Raw genomic sequence first — 9,230 nt, forward strand, 5'->3', positions numbered from 1 at the left:
CGGATATATGTCAGATTAAGGAAATGTGTAAAAATAATAGAGTTGTTGTCATGGGGGTTTTTTAACATCACTCATTTCAACTGAGACCCCCTTAGTGCAAGGGGTTTAGATGGGCAGAACTTGTTAAGTGTATCCAAGGAAGTTTCTTAAATCAATATAGGACGGTCCAATGAGAGGAGGGGCCATACTGGACTGGTGTGGGGTCAGGTGACTGACCTTTCAGTGGGTGAGCAGTTAGGGAACAGGGACCACAACTCCTTAACTTCCAAGATGATCATCAGTAAAAATAGATATGGTCCTTGAGGGAGAGTTTTAAATTGGAGAAGGGCAAATTACAAGGGTATTAGGCAGGAACTAAGAAGAGGATAATTGGGAACACCTTTTTTCCCCACATCAGACCTACGACGGTACTCAGAAGCAACTCCTTCCAATTCATCTGCGGAAACACCTTAATTTCTATCTCCAGTGTATTTCTTTTTCCTTTTCAAGGTGGATGGGGTTCTGTCGAAGACCCTGATGTACAGCTACACTCAAACTTCAATTCTTTGTGGCAATGGGACCAGCTCCAGGGGTTCCTGACCGGCTGTTTTTTGATATCCCAAGAATGAGGACTAAAATACGAACACACCTCAAGGTCCTGAGGGCTCGTGACCCTGGAGCTGAACCAATTCTACGCTGGTGCCACCGACTGCCGCATTGCAGGAGAAAACGGAACATCAGCAACAGCTCTATACTCAGTGAATCACGCTCTCTCCCTCTTTCTTCTTGTTGACGACGGGAGAGTTTGTAGCTGGCTCTCGAGTTGGACAACTCAGGGTAAAAAACTGACACGGTAGAGTAACACCATAATCAGTGAGTTGGTCTGCCCTCTCACTGTGAAACAGGGGGTGGGGGGAGAAAGGAGGGAGGAAGGGAGAGAGACACACACACACCCTGAAGTACGTTGAATTGTCGAGTGAACGTTTTTTTTTAGTTGTACTTCGATCATCGTCTCTCTTAGGGGCTTTGCTATTGCTTACCTGGTGGATGGAGGGTGCTGACACTGTTGCTGAAGTAAGTGGGGGCAGGGAGGGTTACTACTTTGCTGCTGCTTGTGTCGGGGGGCTTTGGGGTTCTAACATTTAACTGTCATTCATTCTTTGGGGCACTTCTGTTATTGTGGATGTCTGTGAAGAACAAGAATTTCAGGCTGTATATTGTATATGTTCTCCGATATTAAATGGATCCATTGAACATGTGAGGGAGTTTAAAGATCAATTGCACAGAGTACAGGAACAGTAGGTTCCTGTTAGAAGGAAGGGCAGGGATGGAAAAATAAGATTACCTAACGGTGACTCTTTTACTTGCATCTTTGGAAACAGCTTTTTGAAGACCCTGACCTGGAGTTCTTTGTGGAAATGGGACCCACTGTCAGGGCCTCGCGACCAACCACCTTTCAATATGGCCTGGAAGACTAGCGCGTCTTCAGAGTGCCGGATTTTCGTGGCTCTGGAGACAGGCTGATTCAAGGCCAGCACTGCCGCCTGATGTGTCATGGGAGTGTATGGAAGATCAAAAGCAGCAAGCTGATTGCTGGCTGTTGTACCCAGGGATCCAAGTTCTTTGGGCACAGAGCTCAGAAAAAGTGATGCAACAAACTTTTAACACCATAAATTAGCGAGTTGTTTTGTTATGTCTCCCCTCCCACTCGGAAATGGAGACACCTCTTTTTCCCTTATTGGGGAGAGAAAGAGCCTGTGGTATGTCGAATTACCAGGTGAACGAACAGTCTTTGGAGTACTGCAAGTCTGTGTCTTTATTGATGCTTTGCTGTACGCTTGAGTGCTCAGCAGGGGAGTGCAGATGCTTTTTTGCTGGTGGGAGAGGAAGGGTAGTTGCTTTGTTGTGGCTTACACGTGGGGGGAGAACTGGGAAGGGGCATTGGGGTTCTGACATTTAACTGTCATTCATTCTTTGGGGGCACTCCTCTGTTTTTGTGAATGTTTACAAAGAAAAAGAATTTAAGGATGTATACAGTTGACCCTCCTTATCCTCGGGGGATTGGTTTCAGGACCCCCCGCGGATACCAAAATTCGTGGATGCTCAAGTCCCTTATTTAACATGTATCAGTGCGGTGAACTTTAGGACCTGGCAGTGCAGCTCTGAATCTGCAGTGCTTCTGTTCATGAAAATAATCACGATTGCGATTGAAAATAAGGTGGAAGTAATAAAGCGATCGGAAAGAGGTGAAACGCCATCAGTCATTGGAAAAGCATTAGGCTACAGTCAGTCAAAGATCGGAACAATTTTAATGGAGAATGTGAAAGGCCCTGCCCCGATGAAAGCTACAATTATTACTAAGCAACACAGTGGTTAAATTATTGAAATACATATGTTTCTTAAGTGTTTTATATGCATAGAAAGGTAAAATATGTACTATATATTAAGGAAAACGTTTGACTAACTGATGCTAAATAATACCAGAATGTTCCTGTTCTGACTTCAAATCCGACTTAAAGATGGACTCAGGAATGGAACTCATTCATAACACGGGGACTGCCTGTACTTTTAAGTCATCTCTAGATTACTTATAATACCTAATACAATGCAAATGCTATGTAAATAGTTGTTATACTGCATTGTTTAGGGAATAATGACAAGAAAAATAGTCTGTACATGCTCAAACAACGAGTGCTGGAGAGAGAACTTCTGGGTTTTCCCGATCCGCGGTTGGTTGAATCCGCGCATACGGAATCCGCGGATACGGAGGGCCAACTGTATTGTATACATTTCTCTGACATTAAATGTACCTTTGAAACCTTGGATGTCCAGAGAGGTGATGAATTTAGTCAAGAAGAAAAAGGAAAAATATGTAAAGCTTCAGAAGTTAGGATCAAACAGAGCATGTGAGGAGTCTCAAGAAGCCAGAAAACTACAGAAGGGAATCAGGAAAGCGAGAAGGGGCCAGGAAAAGTCCTTGGCAGGTAGGATTAAGGTAAAACCCAGAGCATTATACACAAACATCAAAAGCAAGAGGATAGCTAGAGAATAGGACAACGCAAGGTTAAAGAAGGGAGCTTTTGTTTGGATGCTGAGAATGTGAGTGAGGTAGTAGATGAGTACTTTGCTTCTGTATTTACCAAAGGAAAGGATGCGGGGAACCAGGTGTAATTGTAGTTTGGCGTATTGGCCTCTACCTTGCTGAGACACAGTGCCAACTCTCAGACACCTCCTCTTACTTACCCCTCGAATAGGACCCCACTAAGGAACACCAGACCTTATAGACTCTGGGGATCTCCCATTCACCGCCACCAACCTCATAGTTTTTGCAGCCTGCAACTCCCATTTCTACCTCCTACCCAAAATCCACAAACCCGCTTGTCCCAGATTAACCCTTTGTTTCACATTGTTCCTGTCCCACTGAACTCATATTGGCTTACCTCGACTGTTTTATCCTCCCTAGTTCAGTCCCTTCCTACCCACATCTGTGACACCTCACAAGCTCTTGATCTTTTCAATGATTTCAAGTTCCTTGGCCCCCATCATCTTATTTTTCCTGTGGATGTCCAAGCCCTATATACCTCCATCCCCCACCAGGAAGGCCTCAAAGCTCTCTGTTTCTTTCTGGACAACAGACCTAACCAATTTCCCTCTACCACCTCTCTCCTCTGCCTGGCAGAACTTGTCCTCACTGTAAATAATTTCCCCTTTGGCTCCTCCCATTTCCTTCAAACAAAAGGGGTAGCCATGGACACTCACATGGGTCCTAACTATGCCTGCCTGTTTGTCGGCTACGTTGAACAGTCTATGTTCCAAGCCTACACCGGTGACCATCCGTCCCACACTTTTCCTACAGTACATCAACGACTGCATTGGTGCTGCTTCCAGCACCTATGCTGAACTCGGCGATTTCATCAACTTTGCCTCCAACTTCCACCCTGCCCTCAAATTCACCTGGTCCATTTCCGACACCTCCCTTCTCTTTTTCGATCTCACTGACAAAGGTGCACAACACAGTACATACAACACACACAAAGTAATATCACCACAAACAAATTAACAAAGTAAGGTGCATAAGTTAAAAAGTAAACTGTATAACACTATTAGTGCTTCATAGATGATGAGACCTGGGTGGTGGCAGGGTGTTCAGAAGTCCCACAGCCTAGGGGAAAAATCAGTTTCCCATCCTAACAGTTCTTATTTTGTAGCTGGAGAGATTGGATAGGAGGTGTTTCCTGCTGAAAGAGGGTAGTAAATATATGTTTGGAGGAGGTGCAAGCAGGCATGTCTTGACACACAGAATTTCTTACCACACTGCTCCCAGCTCTAGGGCTCTTTGCTCCTGAAAGGTAACTCATCTGCTGCCTGACCTTTAATCAGCTCCTGAGACCCCCGCAAGGTCCAGTTCCAACATTCCACCATAACAAAATTGAGATTGCTAACTGAGAACTGAGAAATCAGAGACAATCTCCTTCACATTGGTGCTTCTATGAGCCAATCTGACATGCTGTTGTGGGGGATTAGAAAATAGAACTTAGAATGATACAACACAGTAGAGGTGCTTTGACCCATGACGTTGTGCTTTTAACCTACTCTAAGATCATTCTAACTCTTTCATAGAAACATAGCCCTCCAGTTTTCTATCATTCATGTGTAAACTATTATCTAAATGGGGATAAAATTCAAATATCTTTGTGATTTTAATAAATGACCTGGATGAGGAAGTGGAGGGATGGGTTAGGAAGTTTGCTGATGACACAAAGGTTGGAGGTGTTGTGGATAGTGTGGAGGGTTGTCAGAGGTTACAGCAGGACATTGATAGGATGCAAAACTGGGCTGACAAGTGGCAGTTGGAGTTCAACCCAGATAAGAGTGAAGTGGTTCATTTTGGTAGGTCAAATATGATGGCAGAATATAGTATTAATGGTAAGACTCTGGCAGTGTGGAGGATCAGAGGGATCTTGGGGTCCGAATCCATAGGACGCTCAAAGAAGCTGCACAGGTTGACTCTGTGGTTAAGAAGGCGTATGGTGTATTGGCCTTCATCAAACATGAGACTGAATTTAGCAGCCAAGAGGTAATGTTGCAGCTATATAGGACATTGGACAGAACCCACTTGGAGTACTGTGCACAGTTCTAAGTCGCCTCACTACAGGAAGAATGTGAAAACCATAGAAAGGGTGCAGAGGAGACTTGCAAGGATGTTTCCTGGATTGGGGAGCACGCTTTATGAAAATAGGTTGAGTGAACTCGACCCTTTCTCCTTGGAGCGGTGGAGGATGAGAGGTGACCTGATAGAGGTGTGTAAGATGATGAGAGGCATTGATCGTGTGGATAGTAAGAGGTTTTTTCCCAGGGCTGAAATGGTTACCACAAGAGGACACAGGTTCAAGGTGCTGGGGAGTAGGTACAGAGGAGATGTCAGGGGTAAGTTTTTTACTCAGAGAGTGGTGAGTGCATGGAATGGGCTGCCGGCAACAGAGGTGGAAGCAAATACAGTAGGGTCTTTTAAGAGACTTTTGGATAGTTACATGGAGCTTAGAAAATAGAGGCCTAGTAATTTCTAAAGTAGGGACATGTTCGGCACAACTTTGTGGGACCGAAGGGCCTGTATTGTGCTGTAGGTTTCCTATGTTTCTAAAAGGGCTTCCCTTCCTCCACCATTAGCACTGCCCTCAACCGCATCTCCTCCATTTCACGCACTTCTGCCCTTACCCCATCCTCCCACCACACTACCAGGGATAGGGCTCCTCTTGTCCTCACCTACCACCCCACCAGCCTCCGCATCCAGCACAGAATTCTCTGAAACTTCCACCACCTCCAATGGGATCCCACCACCGAGCTCATCTCCCCCCCCCCACTTTCTGCTTGCCAAAAGGATCACTTCCTAAGCAACTTCCTTGTCCATTCATCCCGCCTCACTGATCTCCCTCCTGATACTTATCCTTGCAAGCGAAACAAGTGCTACACCTGCCCCTACACCTCTTCCCTCAGTACCATCCAGGGCCCTAAACAGTCCTTCCAGGTGAAGTGACACTTCACTTGTGAATCTGTTGGGGTCATTTACTGTGTTTGGTGCTCCCGGTGTATCCTCCTCCACTGTCGTGATGAGGCCACACTTGGGTTGGAGGAACAACAGCTTATATTCTGTTTGGGAACCCTCCAACCTGATGGCTTGAACATTCTCAAACTTCTGGTAATGCCTCCACTCCCCACCCTTCTCCATTACCCATCCCTTTTCCCTCTCTCACCTCATCTCACCAATCAACTTCCCATCCCTTCCCCTCCAAGTTTCACCTATCACATGGTGGTTCTCTCTTACCTCCCCCACCTTTTAAATCTACCCCTCAGCATTTTTTCTCCAGTCCTGCCAAAGGCCTTCAACCTGAAATGTCAACTGTACTTTTCTGATGCTGCCTGACCTGCTGAGCTCCTCCAGCATTTTGTGAGTGTTGCTTGGATTTCCAGCATCTGCACTCTTTCTCTTATTTGGGGAACCAGAAGGTCAGTGCTGAGTGTATAAATGTTAGGGCCAAGGATGTTTTGGGTTCTATGAGTATTAAGGTGGATCAGTCCGAGGGCCTGGTGGGATTTATCCCAGTTATTGACGGAGGCAAGAGATGAGATTGCTGGGGCCTCGATCAATATCTTGGTGTCCTCTCTAGGCACAGGCAAGGTCCCAAAGGAATGGCGAGAGGTTAGTGTTGTACCTCTATTTAAAAAAGGAAGAAGGGAAAGTCCTGGGAACTTCAGACCAGTGAGTCTCACGGTTGTAGGGAAATTACTGAAGAAAATTCTTAAGGTAGAATCTATGAGCATTTGGAAACCCATGCCTTAGAGGGATGTGAGGGGCAAGTTTTTTTTTAATCAGAGTGCTATGGATGCCTGGATTGGTGGTAGAGGTTAATACATTAGAGGCTTTCAGGCAACCTTTAGAAAGGCACATGGGTGTGAGGAAGATGGGGGGGATATGGACATGGTGTAGGTAAGAGGGATTAGTTTTATGTGGGGGGGTGACTTACTTTTTAGCTGATTTACAGTTATTCACACTGTGGGCGAAAGAGCCTGTTCCTCTGTTGTACCTTTTACGTCCTATGTGTATGGCCTCACATATGTACTTCGATAATAAACTTACTTTGAAATTTGATATACTGCTGAGATCCATTTTCTTGAAGCATTCACATTAAGTATAAGAAAGCATACTAGAAACAATGAAAACCGCACACAGACTGGCAAACAACCAAAAGGAAGACAAACTATACAAATACCAAATAAATACAATTGAGAACACGAGTTGTAGAGTCCATGAAAGTGAGTCTATAAAGTTTCTAACTATATTTCTCGTTCTGAGTCTCATATCCTGCATGTAATCAGTATGAATCTTAGTTTTCTTACCAGGAATCCAGGGGGTCCGGGGGATGATATTACCCGGCGTCCGCAACAATTATTGTGCCTGTTCCCGAGCTCTGTGCTAAAAGATAAACAGTTCAGAGCGAGTTCGATCCCCAGTCTGTATCAAAGCGCCCAGTCCTCCGACGTGAATTTGGTCCGTGTATGGTTGGTTTCGCAGGTTAAAAAGTCAGCAAGTTGTATGTCTGACTACAAAACACCCTTCTCTAATAACACGCCCCAACCACTTCATCGTTTACAATGGACTTCCTGAAAATCACTGACGGATCCGACCAGTAAACCAAGATCTCTCGCAGTCCGGCAAAGATCTACTCCCAGTCATAGCCCCATCTACAGGGTAGGGCTCTGCTTTGCTTTCTCCGTCACCGCACTGTGCGCTGGTCTGAGAGAAACTGTTCCGACTGCACTGGAATATGCAAGATCGTTTAATGTCGTGTCCACTACACCAACTGTAAGGAGAACAAAATAACTGTTACTCCGAATCCGATATAGCACCAAAAAACACAAGTTAAAGAAAAGAATAACAACAATAATAATAAACACACACGATAGCTGATACCACAGATTGATTGTATGTCCATAAAGTGATGCTAGGCTGTACATAAGGTGACTGAGGGGAAATGATAAAGCAGTGATGGAGTTCATGGGTGGAGGTATTGATCAGCCTTACTGCTTGGGGAAAGTAACCATTTTTGTGTCTGGTGATCCTGTCGTAGCCTCCCTGATGGGAATGGGACAAACAGTCCATGAACAGGGTGGGTGGATTCCTTCATGATATTGCTGGCCCTGCTCCTACTCCTTTCTGTATATTTGTCCTTGATGGTGGGTAGGCTGGTGCCAGTGACGTGTTGGGCAGTTTTGACTACCCATTGACTACCCACAGTGCTGTTTCTGTACCAGGCAGTGATGCAGCTTGTTAGGGTGCACTCTACTGCACATATGTAGAATGACATGAGTGTCGGTGTGCAAAGTCCAGCTCTCTTCAGAAAGTGGAGGCATTGGTGAGCTTTTCTGGCTGTGTAGCATGTGTTTGGGATTGTGAATAGTGCTCTGCCAGGAGTTTGAAACTGCTCACAGTTTCCTCTGCTGTGCCATCGACATAAGGGGTGGGAGGGTGAGGGGTGCAAGTTCTCCTGAAATTGATAACCATCTCCTTTGACTTGTTGAAATTCAGGGAGAGGTCATCAAACTGAATTTAGGAACAGAGAATTTTAGATATTCCTCCAGAATTTTAGCAAACTAATATACTGCCTGACATCAGCACTAAAGATTTTAGTCTGAAACATAGAACACAATACAACACAGTCAAAGTTGAGGTAAATTTATTATCAAAGTATATGTTACCATATACTATCCTATGATTCATTTACTTGCAAACATTTTACAGGAAATAAAAAAACAAGGGAAATTATGGGAAAACTTTACATAAACAAACAACCAAAGTGCAAAATCATGCAAATATCCAGAGCATGATGGTTCTAGGGTAATAAATGTCATTGAAGCTGGTGGTGTGGGACCAAAGGCTCTCGTACCTCCTGCAGCAAGAAGAGCGTCTGGCCTGGATGATGGCTGCTGCTTTCTTGTGGCAGTGCTCCTTGTAGATGTGCTAGTGTTTATTTTGGAGGGGGCTTTGCCTGTGATGGACTGGACTGCATCCACCACTTTCTGTGGGTTTTTCTGCTCTTGGTCATTGGTGTTTCCAGAGCTGATCATTATTAAGATCTCCTTTAAACCCCAGTCTAATCAAGTTGAGAAGAATTTTCACCCTCTCAATTAAGTCCAGCATCATGATGTTGTGCCAACATCATGTTGTGACAATCTCCAAGATTAGACATTGTCTT

The 9,230-nt window shown here is 44.8% G+C and overlaps 1 protein-coding gene across 2 annotated transcripts in view; it reads right to left on the reverse strand.

The window, feature by feature from the left end:
- Positions 1–7,680, reverse strand: part of LOC140717081 (DNA damage-regulated autophagy modulator protein 2-like) — a 95,234-nt gene extending 87,554 nt beyond the window's left edge. For both annotated transcript variants that reach the window (XM_073030261.1, XM_073030259.1), the window contains exon 1: positions 7,375–7,680. The gene's annotated coding sequence lies outside the window, so the exon portion shown is untranslated. The remainder of the gene's footprint in view (positions 1–7,374) is intronic.
- Between the last annotated feature and the right edge of the window lie 1,550 nt (positions 7,681–9,230).

This window comes from Hemitrygon akajei, chromosome 27, assembly GCF_048418815.1.
Source record: "Hemitrygon akajei chromosome 27, sHemAka1.3, whole genome shotgun sequence".
NCBI classification, from domain to species: domain Eukaryota; kingdom Metazoa; phylum Chordata; class Chondrichthyes; order Myliobatiformes; family Dasyatidae; genus Hemitrygon; species Hemitrygon akajei.